Raw genomic sequence first — 15,290 nt, 5'->3', positions numbered from 1 at the left:
CTGTAACTTGTCAGACTGGCATGCCTGTAGTTCCCTGGATCCTCCTTCTGACCCTTCTAGTAGATGGGCATCACATTTGCTAACTTAATGGGGGGAAACTGAGAAAAAATAAATAAAGAGCAAAAAGTCACTTAGTGCAAGTGTGAACAAAAAAGTCCATAACTGACAAGGATACTGAAGTGGTTAAACCCCAAAAACATGTTCATTGGTCTGCTAATGTGTATCGTTTTCCACTTTCTCTTGTAACTGTTGTATCTGGGAATCATTAAAAATGCCATAATTAAAACCTTTTACTCATTTCCATTGACTTTAACTGTAGTATCCTCAGAAGCCTGTGGATCAATGTATGTCTTGCTCTGATTCAAAAGCCCAGCTGAAAATTTGAAGTAATTTGACCATTTTTATCTGGCCATTACAGCTACTCGTTATATTGCCAGACCTATACTACCATAATGCCAACAAGCTGCTGTTTAAAAATATGCAGTGTGTTTTGACCTACTCTTAAAAATAAGGTTTTAATTAGAAGATCCCTATCCTCTGATGTTAGGTTAGATTCCTGGCATTCCTATGCTGGAAATCCCAGATCACATTCTCCTTCATTTATATTACTGTAATCCCATTAGCCTGATGGTTTACACTACCACAGCTAAGTGAGGGAGAATAAAGCTGCCAGAGATATGTATGTAATCTTCATTTACCTACAAATCACTCTGTGAATTGGCAGATCTATCAGTACAGTAATGATTTCCAATGGATCAAAAACTTTTGTCACAGAGAAGCTCTTTGCATCTGTGGTGCTTTATTAATACCTCACAAATCCTGTTTGCCTTCTGCAGGCATTTTGCAGTTTAATGGTGTAATATGTTATGCAGAAAGACAGAAATATATGATAACTGAGACTTGGGACATCAAGAACTGCAAAATGAATTTCTGAGACTATCAGTGTGCAAGATCACCCCCTTTTGAAAATCTTCCAACATCTCCAAATCTGCAGGGAGCTGTAGCTTTTGGGGGCAGTTCCAGGAGATGTGGGACTCTAATGAATGGATATGCAGTGACAGCAGAGACAGGTAAATAACTCTCTGATATTGTGCTGCAGCATAATCCTCATGTTGTTAGTCCAGAGGTCCTATTCAATTGCATTCCTCTTCCTAGAATATTGTAGGAACATCTATCGCAGTACTGCCATAATTCAGGTCTTCACAGAAGTGTCATAAAATCCAATTGGTCTGATCACTCAAGCACTTTTGACAGAGCCCTCCAGGATATTCTGAATACAGTCACAATGAAAAACCATGGGCAGAACTGCAGCAATATCTGCTCCACACAGAATCTACTACATTGCCTTCACACTCAATACAGGAAAAATTTTCATTGGGAACAGTGTCTCAGGTGGTCTGTGCATGCCCTGCAAGGCTGTGAAGCACAGCCCACAACACAGTACTTTCTTGCCATACACCAGCATTTCTGCATCTTCCTGTACAATGCCCTGGTCACAATTCCTCAACACATGTAGGATATGTCCTTTCTCATTTATATTATCATTATACTTAACACATTCTCCCACAGGTGGTCACATTGTGCACTCTGAATCTGGAAAGAGGACCAATCCACAGCATCATATATATGAAATAAAAATATCAATCTTTCCAAAAGAGGTATCTGAATGAGGAAGGTGTTTTCCACCTGTCTCCATATAAACACTAGTGCAGAATAAAAATTAATAACAAACAAAAATGAAAGAAGGTCCATGACAAAATGACCACTCCCATTTCTTCCTGCCATCTGGGGGCAGGAAGCCACTGCTGCCCAGGATATGGAGTACTTGAAGAGATCATCAAAAGAACTGTGCTCATGCGGAATCATTAGCCTTGTCATAGACAGGCTGTCTTTGGAGAGGAGGAAAGTGAGGCATCTCACACACCTGTGTGAATGTTGGCCTCTTCTCATCACTGGCACAGCAATACTTAGTTATACTATCAGCAGAGATGAGATCAGCCTATAGTTCTATCAGACCTCTAGCTCCACCACAACAGAGATTACTGCTCAGCATTATGGCCTTGCCATCCTACAAAAGAGTTCTTGAGTACAGGGCTTCAGGACTGAGTTTCCCCTAAGTTGTCCTCCTTCTATTCTTCCTCTGACCAGCATCAGCAAGTTGCTTCAGGAAACAAGGATAAACTATGTCTCTCCTACCATGACCTGTACAAGAGTTTCAAGATTGCTCAGCCTCTCAAGATTGCTCAGCAGACTTTGTTAAGGAGTTATTGAAGGGCCCTCAGGAATGCCTGATCTTCTGGCAGAACAGGGTGTTGGGAGAAGAAGACTATACAGGTTGTATTGTGGCCAGTAGTCCCTGGTGATCAGGAAGGAGTCCTCTATCCTGGGAAACAAATATGACAACTTTCATGATTTCCCGACTTCACCTTAGAATTGGAAACCCACAGTGATGATTGTAGGCATTCTTGTCTTCAGCCCAGACAGTAATAATTGATTTTGTACCACTGACATCCAAGCTGCCCAGAGGATACACACTCCCAAGCATGTCCCAGTATCTGATCCTAATATGGCCAGATTGTACTTACCTCCTACTCGGTAGAAGTGTATAATCTTACGATCAGACGCCACATTTTCAAAACTAAACAGCCTTCTGAGAATACAGCTGCTGAATACGGACTAGAAAACCTAAAGTGAAGAAAAGTTACAACTTGTAGGTGCATTCATCATCATGTTTGCATCTCTCAAGGTTTCCATCCGAACCCACGTGTACATGCACTCAGGAAGACTAATTTTGCATTGGCCATAGACATTATGCTCCAGTAAGAGATTATATTCATTTTGAGTGTTATTAACTTAGAGAATGCTTCATTTTACACTCCTTCAAAACTGCTGGCAATCAGCCTGTCTCAAGTGGCTCTCTGCCAGGCCCAGCAAGGTGTTGGATTTATTGTCCATAACCACTACTTTTGTCCAAATTTATCACACCTCACTGTGATGATTAGCACCCTTGATTACTTCTTCATCATCACTGGTTTGAAACATAAATTTGATGTATAAGATCTCCTCAAGCAAGGACATTTCCTCTCCAGCAGCAGTGCTGAATGGTACACAAGCAACTGGAAATATGCCATCAGCTTTTTCAGATGCACAAAATTTGTGGCAAGACTCACTCAGGTCTCTGAATTTCATTTTAAGAATATTAAGGTTTTTTTTTCTGATGGTTATTCCATCCATCTAGTAGCCACCACTGTATGCCTATGTTGTGCCCTTAACTGGGGATTTGTGTCAGCAAAGAAAGTTAGTGAAAACCAACTTCCAGAATGAGAAAAAACACCCCAAGATTGATCAGGTTTCTGCCCTCTCCAGCTGCAATGCATGAAACAGTTTCAATAGGCTGTGAAATGTGGGCTTTTTCAGTCAGAATAATTCAGATGTGAAACAAAAATCTTCAGTAATGAACAACAAAGAGCAGAAGCTTATCTAGGAGCCGCATGATTTCTTTAATTCGTCAGACAAAACTCTCCACCCATACAATCCACTGTGCTTAGACAGACTTACCCAGAAACATCTGCAAAGCTCCCCTACAATTGTCCATTAGCTCTCAAGCGAGCAACAGCAAAAATCAGGCTGATTCTGGCATATCAAGACTACTGCTGTTTCCACTTTGGGGATATAGGGCTGTTGAATGTTTTCCTTATGTTTCCTTGTTTGCCTGAATTCACCTGTCGTTTCTTGCTGAAAAGCTTGGAGAAGAGAACAGGTGGCTTTGCCCCGTATTTAGTAAAAATTATGCCAAGTCATAACTGCGAATCCAAGGATAACATGAACAATGAAGTTTTCTCTAAAAGTTCTTTTATTGAGCTAGCTTTCTCCTCTGGTGGACTAAATTCCTGTTAAAGTAGACAAATTTCATTGGAAAGTCTCTGACGGACTGAGTGTTCCTTCTTTGCCTGACATGGCAAGTAAGCTGTTTCATAAGACTCCTACAGGATTTGTATTTGGATATTTCTGTTCTCGAGGGACATGATTCACTGCAATGTTATTCAGGAAAAAAACAGGTGAAGAACTATGAATGTTCAGGAGGTCTTGAGCCTGGCAGTACCAAGGCAACAGATCAGCTCAGTTACCTTGCCACAGACAGCTTGCCTTCCTGCCTGGCACACCAAAAAAACCCAATGGTTTGTGGACACTGAGCTAGCTGTGAACACAGCTACATGCAGGCAGTGTTCATAGAAGCAAAGCTATGGAGACTACATTTCCCACCACTTTGCATGAAATGGTATTCACTACATGAAGCAGGGCTTACACATGGGATATCATCCTGGTAAATCCCCTCCTGATAAGAACCAAAACCGTATGAAATAACACAGAAATATCTGGTGTACTTCGCTTCCTTCAGTCTGCCAACTTTAACTGCCTACTATTCTCTTTGAGCTATAGAATTTCCTGCCTCTCTTCCACAACAGGGAGAACCAAAGGCAAAAAAATTGTGGTTTCAGAACAGTATTTAGACCAAATTTGGTGAAGAAAAAAGAAGACACAAAGTCATGTTATTGGGATACTATAAAAAGCAGAGGTGTTATAGAAGGGGCACACGAGTGAAGGGAAACATGTCAGAATAGGCTCCAGCTTCACTGGGTATCAGAAAAAACAATTACAAAACAGTGTAGTAGAAATCCAGTTGCAATGACCCTTGAAGTGCTTGTTTCACCATCTTTTTACAGGGAATTCCTCATACATTTTTCCTCCATACACTTAACATCCCAAATAATTTTATTGTCATTCTAAACACCTCTTCTACTTTTGGTCCATTCCCTTTTTCCTTGCCTGGCATTTTTAAAAGTATGTGCCTTCTCCATGACTATAAATAGTCACACAGGGGAAAGCTGCGATGGCCATCACTCTGTAAGATGGAATAAGAATTACAGCTGTTGGATAAGGAAGACATTCAAACAGTAAAATCGTAGTAATGAGTCCACCCAGTAGCCTGCATTGTCTTAGTTGGCTTGCCACTTGGATCCTAGCAGTCACCAGACCACCTGCTTTCTGTCACTGCAGCTCAGCTGTTGTTCACAAATTTCAGATGTTTGTGCCAGTAATTAAATTGTGCCAGCAAAGCACTATTAAATTTTGTTATTGCAGAAAGGAGCTAAAATAATTGATCAGATCTGAGTGGATCATCAATGTGTTTTTGAATGTAATGAAAATGAGAATTAGGTCAGCAGGAGGAAGAGGAGACATCAATTAAAAAATATATTTATACTGGAGTCTCAAAATCCATTAACATTGATTTCAATCCAGGACACAAGGCCTGGCTGGCAAAAAGCATGGAAGGATAATTAAAGAGGTTTTTTTTTCTTTTTTCCTTTCTTTCTTTCTTTTTTCCCTGTGGCAGAATACAATAACAGAGCTTCAAGAAGTGGAAGTAAATAGGATGTAATCACTCCAGAGAGCTATAAAGGCTTATGGGAAGCTGTTGATGTTACTGCTTTTGTTTTATCTCCTTTCCTATCACCATTTGCATTTTTAAGGTTGAATATTCACTTTTAATGGACATGAATGCAGGAGAAGAGACGAAATTCTTTCTGCCCCCTCTAGCTGTGGGGGCTTTTCATTAGAGACTGTAGTGATAGGACAAGGGGTAATGAGTTCAAACTTAAACAGGAGAAGTTTAGGTTAGATATAAAGGAAGTTCTTTACTGTGAGGGTGGTGAGGCACTGGAATAGGTTGCCCGTGGAAGCTGTGAATGCTCCATCCCTGGCAGTGTTCAAGGCCAGGTTGGACAGAGCCTTGGGTGACATGGCTTAGTGTGTGGTGTCCCTGCCTATGGCAGGGGGGTTGGAACTAGATGATCTTAGTGTCCTTTCCAACCCAAACCGTTCTATGATTCTATGATTCTAAGCTGCAATTTCCACAGTCTTATCATTGCCCTGAAGCACTGTGAAAGCTCCTGTTCCTGATAATTATTCCGTCAGCCAGGTTCCTCATAGCTTGGTAGGGGTAGTAACAAGGACTGGCTTGGATTAACTTTAGTTTGATCTTTGTAATATCCCCACCATAAACAATGCAACCATTCTATTCTTCAGCCAAAAATGTGTCAGTTCTGAGTCAGCCCACTCCCATGGAGACTACAGATGAAATAGATGTACTTCTTCCATCTTCCTGCAAGTAAGGTTTACCCCCTTTTCTTTCTTTTTTAGGTCCGTATGATCTGCTTTGAATGACCCAGAGAGGATCAATTTATCAGGAAAAATGTAGTCATATATCTGATAGATGGTCATAAGAACTTCATTGCAGATTGAATCCAAGAAGATTTTATGGTGTGCTAGCAGCAATCCTTCTGCTTGTGTCTGTAAAGGATTTTCAAAACTGCAGCTACATGACTACCAAGGCTAGTTTTTTTCAGTGTGGTATGTGAATGAGAGTCAAGTCTCATGATAAAGAACTGAAATAAAATTCAATCTCCGTAACAATGGAAACCAGCTATTTCTGGCCCACCCATACTCTTGAATATATGGTGATAGCTATGCCTTTGCATCTTTTTTAGACCTTTTTTGAACCAATTCAATCCACTAATCCTGTGGAAAATTTTCTAGGCTCCAGGGTTTTGCTTGTTTGTTAGTTTTCAAGGGTTTTTTTCTTCTAATGAAAATTAGAAGAAAATTCAGCTAACGAGTTAAGGTTGCTCATAAAGAGGTCCAAGTGCCAAGCTCCCATGACGTAAGCAATGGCAGAGAGAGGCAGTACATTGCAGGGGTTTGAGTAAAATCCTCTCTTTTTGGCAGCAGCATACTTTGGCCCAGAGACATTGGATACCTCTTTGAGAATTTGTGGCAATCTCATTTCTGACAACCTTCTGGCAACTAAATCGGTTCCTTGCATAGGTGTGTTTGAAAAGCTTAACTGAAAGTACTGCAAATACTTGCCAAGAAACTTGCATTTTTATATTCAAAGTCTGCAGCACTTTTTCCCCAAATGCATCTTTCACCATTTGTGATAACATTCACTTTTTTTAATTGAGATTTTGGGACAGTGCTTTCCAAAGAGCAGTTTCATTAGCCCTATGGGATATAGACATTAAACAGGAATGCTGAAAGCAATATTATGATTTGCTCAACATTCTGTATATCCTCTGTATCCTTCTCCAGTGTATCAAGCTGTTCTGCTTAGCAGCAGTTCCGTGCATTTTAACCACAGTCATACTCTGTCTCCTTTTCTGGAAGTAGTTCTGAAATGGCTGACCCCAGAATATTTAATTGATACTTCTAGAAAAATACTAATCCTTAAGAAATACCATATGCATCACTTAAGTCTTGTTTATATCGTACTTTAAGAGACTAAGTGAACTTTAAGCCATTCTTTGTCATTCTGGGCTGTCATTGTGTGATAAGATTCACAAGGAAGTAAGGTCTGTATTCTTCCTAAACTTAGTGTGATCAGGCTAGAAAAATCAGAACAAGGCAATTCTGTATGTCCTCTGAGTACGGCCTTGGTTGGCACGCTATTAACCCTAATTCCACTAATTGGTGAAAATCAGATGTCCAAGGTTCAGACTATTCTGCTCTCTACACAGGACAATACTTGAAAAGCTTTTACTGCAATACCAGGTACACAGGTTAGCTAGTTTCTGTGTGTCAAAACAAGTTACCCATCAGAACCATAACAACTTTCTTTTCTGAAAATGGGGATTTACTTTATTCAGAGATAAGTGTTTAATTAATTTTAGATTAATTTAAGATGTTGATGCCACTTATGTTAGAATTAATAATCAGAAAGCTGCCATAACTTGATTAGGGATGTTGTTGGTCTAAAACCTCAGTGATGGTAGCCAAACATCTTCTGGTGAGGCACTGGAACAAGCTGCCCAAAGAAATAGCAAATGCTCTATCCCTGGCAGTGTTCAACATCAGGTTGCACAGAGCCTGGGGTGACATGGTCAAATGTGTTGGCTTGGAACTAGGTGATCTTGAGGTCTTTTCCAACCCTGACCATTCTGTGATTCTGTGATTCTATGGTTCTATGATTTTCTTCCATTTATTCTTCTCATTGGCTTCCAGAATCCAAGCCAAACAGTATTTAATAAACAGTACAAAACTCATAGCTCTTTCTAGATTGCTGCCTGCAGGCATGAGAATTTGAGCTAGTTGTTATTTTTTTTTTGTTTTGTTTTGTTTAGTTATTGCATATGAGCAGTGTAGTTAAAAAACATGTATATCCTGAGATGAACATTCAGGTGATTTAAAAGAACAGCAATTCAAATGTGGTTGTAGGCAAACATTCCCTGACACCTCTCTGGCGAATACATTTGCACTGTATATTACCCAAAATGTCTCCCTGTACATTCATGAATCTTGCATAAGGTGCCCACTCTATCCGGTTGGCTTTAAAACATACTGGAGAAATTACTTAAGCTGTTACACTGATATTCTTTCTGTTTTTTAAATAAATATCAATTGTGGTATCAGTACTATCTTCATTACATTACAAGTTGGTCAGTAACATGTTGCATGTAACTGTTACACATTGTTGGGAAACAAAACTAATTGTCCATGAAATGGACAACTGCAGCAGGAGCAGAAGAGGGAAGAAAGTAAGGAGACAGATCTTCAAGTGAATACTACACTTTGGCTGTTGCTTTGGAAATTAATTTTACGAGAGTATGACTGTATTTTTTGGCAAAATCACTTGACGAATACATGGCCCAGCAATTACTGTTTAGCATTATAGCTGAAGTCTCATTAAAACTAAACTCTCTGACAAAATAAAGAAGCATTTAGATGCAGATTATATGTACCTTATATCATGGGATTGGTCTGCAGATCAGGTGGGATTCAGTTCCTTTTGTTCACTTGCATCCACTTGCAGCACATTTTGGCATGATTCCTTGTCTTACATTTACATCAGTCTGTAAAGAAGAATAGATGAGTGATGTTAAACTTCTGGAGAAAAACAAATATGTTGGTTGGTTAGCCTTGTTTTGTTTTGCTGTCTGAAAATTTGGGAAATTCGAGGGAGTACTTTATTAACAATTTCCCAAGTCTTTGTAGAATTTTTATCTTTTGATCAAAATCAAGGGCTTAATTTAAAACCTGTTGGTTTCATAGCAATAACTTTTACAGGCTTAATGAGCACCAGACTAGCCACCAGACAGCTGCTGGAGAAGCCATTCATTTTCTGTAAGTATTTGCTTATGTAAATAAATTTACTTTTAAACTTTCCTTAAGTTGTGCTCTTGCACAGAAATGACCTCGTGATGAATTTGGAAGTAAGACTGGAATGGAGGAATCGATGCAGGAATATTTGCTTTTCACTGCTTCTGGAAAAATAAAATCTCATGAGGCCTCAGGATCAATGGTGCACCATATGGTAACCCTCTGATCACAAACTAAAATATTCTTCACTCTTCAGATATAACCCAGTCAGGACAGAACTAAGGTCAAATGAAATGTGCAACAGTTAGTGCTGGGAGACAAAAAAAAAGAAAAATAGTTTAGGGGTCATGGTTAGTGAGGTTCATATGCTGGAAAATGAATCTGCACAACTTCTAACATCCCCTGTTTTTTCTGGGAAGAAGTAAGCATTGAACAAATCAGCCTGAGGGTATCATCAATATTTGTGGGTGCAAGTCCCATGTGCACAAGTATGTTCAACATGTGTTGCCCTTAAAATTGCAGATGCTAAAAAGGGAGCGATTTCTAAAACACAGAACGTCCAGAATATCTGTTTACTCTCTGCTAGACAGGACACTGTCATAGGGAAAATACTGGGAAAGGTAGGTCAGAGCACAGTAGGCATAGCAAGGGAACTTGGAGAGCCACAGCAGACAAAAAGAAAAGCCACAACAGATGTGTCCCAAATATAAGGAGGACACTGAACTGTTGGAGCAAGTCCAGAGGAGGGCTATGAGGATGATCAGGGGCCTGAAGCACCTCCCGTATGAAGACAGGCTGAGAAAGTTGGGGCTGTTCAGCCTGGAGAAGAGAAGGCAGCATGGAGACCTCATAGCAGCTTTCCAGTATTTGAAGGGGTCCTATAAGGATGCGGGGGAGGGACTCTTCACTGGGGGCTGTAGTGATAGGACAAGGGGTAGCATTTTTAAACTTAAACAGAGGAAGTTCAGGTAGATATAAAGAAAAAGTTCTTTACTGGACAGGTTGCCCAAAGAAGTGGTGAATGCTCCAATCCTGGAAAAGTTCAAGGCCAGGTTCAACAGGGCTGTAAGAATTCTCATCTAAAGAGAGGTGTCCCTGCCCATGGCAGGGGGTTGGCACTAGATCATCTTAAGGTTCTTACCAACCCAAACCATTCTATGTTATTTCTGAAGACAGACCATAGTGCTTTTTTTTTTCTGTAGATTTACAGGTTTCTTTGATTTAGCTGCAGAGCCTCCCCCAGGCTTTTCTGCTTCTCGGCAGCAAGCAAAATGCTGTCCACTGTCTTGCACTTGTCACACCAAAAAAATCAGTTCATACCTCATCTTTCCAGATAAATTCCTGAGCCTCTCATTCATCTCAGGCACTAGCTGCAAAATGCCTGCCTTGTTAGAGCACTTCCAGACCTTACATTTGTCTCCCCCTCTTCCTGCCTCCTTCATTTAACACCAGCTTCCTCTCTGTCCCTCTGCATAATCTCTTGCCATCTGGAACAGCCTTGCAGTATCTCTCTGCCTCATCAACTCTCCATCTCTTTTCAGATCTCATCTGTAAACATCTCTTCATTCCCCTGCCTCCACCTCTTAATTTCTTTCACTCTCTTTTCTCCCTTATTGGCCTTTATCTTTCTTTAATATATTCTACAGGCAGCATCTTTCTGCCACTGTTTGTCTGTAATTTATACAACGTAATATCTGTGGTCTTGTATTATTTAAACTTGTAAAGGATTTTAGGATACAGTTCACATGAAATGAGCTATGAAAAATACAGTTGCACTGCATTATTGGTAGACTGTTAAACTGAGCCTGTTCTACAGTCTTTTCTTTTCCCTTCCCTTCTCTTCCCAACACGAACTCCTGAAGAACACTACTTGTTACCCATCTCCAGTTGGATATTGAACTGTTGACTGCAACCCTCTGTGTGCGGCCATCCAGCCAATACTTTACCTACTGGGTGTCAAATTTACCTATCCATCAAACCCATGCCTCTCCAGTTTAGAGATAAAGATGCAGTGTGGGACAGTGTTGAATGCTTTGCACAAGTCCAGGTAGACAGCATCAACTGCTTTGTCCCTATCCATCAGTTCAGTAGCCCCATCCTAGAAGGCCACCAAATTGGTCAGACATAATTTGCCCTTACTGAAGCCATGCTGGCTGTCACCAACCATCTAATTTTTCCTGTGCCTTAGCATGGTTTCCAAGAGAATCTGCTCTACAATCCTGTCAGGCACAGAGGTGAGACTGGTCTGTAGTTTCCCAGGTCTTCCATTTTCGCCTCCTTGAAAATGGGCATTATATTTCCTTTTTCCTAGTCATCAGGAACTTTTTCAAATATGATGTTCAGTGGCTTAACAACTTCATTTGAAAGCTCCTTCAGGACCTGCTGATGGATTTCATCGGGTGCCATGTACTTGTTCATATTTAGGTTCCTAAAATCCTTAAGTGGGCCTCTGTGAACCTGATGAGGTTCAACAAGGCCAAGTGCAAGGTCCTGCACCTGAGTCAGGGCAACACCTGCTATTAATACAGACTGGGGGATGAAGACATTGAGGAAAGATTTCTGGAAAACAACTTGGGGGTACTGGTGGCTGAAAGTCTGGACATGAGCCAACAATGTGCGCTCATGGCTCAGAAAGCCAAATATGTCTTGAGCTGCATCAAAAGGCCAGCAGGTTGAGGGAGGTGATTCCACCTCTCTGCTCTTCAATGGTGAGACCCACCTGTGTATGGATTTTTAGCAAAGAATGGCGACGTTCCCAAGTCAGCAAGTGCCTACGTGGAGTTCGACATGAACCAAGGATGAAGGAGGACATGGGTAAGGAAGCAAGAGTAATGGTGCAAGCAAGATAAGAAGAAACTGGAATGTGCTAAGATACAAAATAGTGAACTGTTGGCAAGTTTTAAAGGTTAAGTTCCCATATGCTTATTTGATTAATTGTTACTCGTTGCCGTGTGCTACAAGAATATGTATCCCATTATAATACAGCAAGCTATTGTAAGCAGATGCAGACTATAGTATAAAAAGGATAGATGCTTTGTAATAAATGGCTTTTGTCTGATCATATCGATCTCTGACTGAGTCCATTTCTGCGGCACCCACCTGCAGTACTGTGTCCAGCTCTGCAGCCTTCAGCACAGAAAAGATGTGGACCTGTTGGAATGGGTCCAGAGGAGGGCCATAATAATGACCAGAGGAATGGAACATCTCTTCTATGGGGAAAGGCTGAGGGAGTTTGGGTTGTTCAGCCTGAAGAAGAGAAGGCTCTGATGAGACCTTATCATGGCCTTTTAATACTTAAAGGGGGCTTATAAGACAGATCAGGACAGACTTCTTAATAGGGCTTTTTGTGATAGGACAAGTGGTATTGGTTTTAAATTCAGAGAAGGTAGATACAGATTGGATTTAAAGGAAGAAATTTTTATGACGGAGGTCGTGAAACAGTAGAACAGGTTGACCAGAGATGTGGTAGAGGGAAGCATTCAGGGTCAGGTTGGTTGAACAACCTGATCTAGTTGAAGAAGTCTCTGTTTACTACATGGTGTTGGTTTAGATGAACTTTAAGGGTCCCTTCTAACCCAAACTATTCTATGAATCTTACTCTATGATTTTATGATTCTAGTAAAGAAAACTTAGTTGGTTCTTACTCCCCTATTGCTCCTCTACCCTTTGGACTGCTAGAGGCCACCATGTGCCCCACCTGTATGTTTAATCCAAGTCCTGAGTATTCACCTATTCTCTGAACAGTGATGACTTCCCATAGTTAAACACGTGTGATTGGTGGAGTCCGAAAGCAATCCTGTGCAGGCCACCTTAAAGAAAGGATGAAACTTTCACACAAAGTTCATCAAAATAAAATGGAAAAAATAATTTAATGTAATTCTCAGGGTTTTATGGCCTTAGAGAATCAAAGTGCATAGCCCCACTCCTGGGCACAGAGAAAGAAGGAAGCAGTGGGAGGCTTTAACAGCAAGATTTGTTAACTTGCAGATAGACCACAGAGCTAATGTGAATGAGCTAGCAGGTTAGGCTGCACAAATAAGCACTGAGGAAGGATGAGCATGACAAATCTCTTCTTCCTTCTTGAGGGTCATGCTTGGAAGCATGTTGATGATCTTAAGGTCCTTTCCAATCCTAACTATTCTATGATTCTATGTGGGAGTTCCTGGTCTCCAGAGCACAATAGTGACCTGGCAGATTACATGTCCAGAGTACTGGCTAAAAACCTCAGTCACACTGTTGCCCACAGCAGTGCCAGGCCTTTAATAAGCTGGCATGGGGTCTTACAGGAAGGGACAAGGTGCCAGGTGGGAATGAATCATGTCCTTCTGGTCAGCTGGGAGGACTGGATAATTATGAGGCAACAGCAAAAGCAGTCAGACAGAATAATTTAAAAATACATCTTAAATTTATTCTTTTAATTTCCCTTTCAATTCTTTCCTCACGAATTGCATAAATATGAATATAAGTCATCAATTAGGGTAGAAGGTCTTAAAAGTCTTTAATCAAATACTCATTTTAAGTCTTCATTGTGTTTTTCTGTTTCTCTCTTGTGGCTCTATCTTTTTTTTTTCATTTTGCTTGCAATTACTTGCATGAAACTTATTTATATGTTTAATTTATTTTATGATAACAGGTACATTCTCATAGTCTGTGGCAATTATCGCTAGAGCAGGATGTGATTGGCATAGGTAACAATGGCTAGTCTCAGCATAAAAGCCTGCAGTTCTTTTCCTTCCCTGAGAAATGATGTAGAGCTTTCCTCAAAGCTTCACTATGAAATGGGAGTAACGTCACTTCAATCTAGAAGTCAGTTATTATTGTAGGTTGTAAGTCAGGTCCTCAGCTGGGACAAGTAATTGTAATTTTGGGTTGCTGTAAATGAGTTACAATGTCTGAAGCTTTGTTCCCTTATTTTTACGTACTGTCTTTTCTGCACTGTTAATATTGCGGAATATTTTATGGGCACTTTTATATTCTGCAGGTAAATGAGATGTTCTGAGATGCTCAGGGAAACTAAAATAAATAAATAAATAATTCTCATCAAGGTAATCTCTATAGAGAGGAGGCTGCAGGAGTAAAGGGTAAAAAGGTCAAATTGCAATCAAAGAGAATATCTGAGCAAAACATGCTCAGAGATTTATTGTCTTAATGTAAAGAAGGTTGAGAGTTAACCTGGTATTAAAATTGTGTCCACAGCCAAGGACTGGATATAACAGCACCACTAGCACCAGGTGGCTGCTAGAGAGCAGCATGACAGGAAGCAGCAGGTAAGGAAGCGGAAGGGAATGGAAGTAGCAGAGGGAAAAGTAAGTCTGGCATTGAGGAGCTTAGGATTTGTAAGTCAAATACAAACTCGGCCAAGATAAGTGAGAGACATCCCAGTGTCTTGGCCAATACTGGGTCCAGATCTTGATGAGCTGCCCCATTTGCAATAGAAGCAGGACTCCTCACTCCACTCAGTGCTGGACTGTTGCTACAGCAGCAGCTCAGCTGAATTTCAGTTTAGAATTGCCTTCAGTAAAATCAGGCAGGTTTTCTTTCCCAGCTGGGTAATACATTTAATGAATGAAAGAGCAGTAAGGGCAAATGATCTGGTATTTGCATTCAGTGTTGCTTGGAATAAATACAAAAAAGGTCCTTGTTTATACCTGCAGACAAAGCACAGCCTAATCAGCACTACATCTTCTGAATTTGCATTCGAGGACAAAGATGAAGGATTTTTTTAACAATCATGTAAAAGAAGTTGTGATGCAACAGATAAAAAATAGGGCTACAAAATGCCTTGTTACAGATGAACTGCTGTGAGGACAAATTATTAGATGACATTTAACCTATGCTGACATTTTTGTTTGCCCTTAGAACATCACATAATTAAATGTGAATTTATTGTGACAAGACAGATGGTTCTGTGGTTACTGCACAGAAGTCGTGACATATCAGATCTATTCCTGGCTCCGCCACTTATCTGTTCTATGAACTTTGCAAATCACTTAACCTCTTCACACCTCCAAATTCCATTTCTGATACCAGAAGAATAATGTGTTTTTAACTAAGCAAAAGCTTAGTACACTTCAGTGCATTAAGATCACTAGCTGCTTCACCATTAATGAGAGGACAACGGGCTTAAGTTTGTGGAA

The sequence above is a fragment of the Lathamus discolor genome, chromosome 1 (assembly GCF_037157495.1).
Source record: "Lathamus discolor isolate bLatDis1 chromosome 1, bLatDis1.hap1, whole genome shotgun sequence".
In the NCBI taxonomy this organism is placed as follows: domain Eukaryota; kingdom Metazoa; phylum Chordata; class Aves; order Psittaciformes; family Psittacidae; genus Lathamus; species Lathamus discolor.
Note: the sequence above shows the minus strand (reverse complement) of the source record.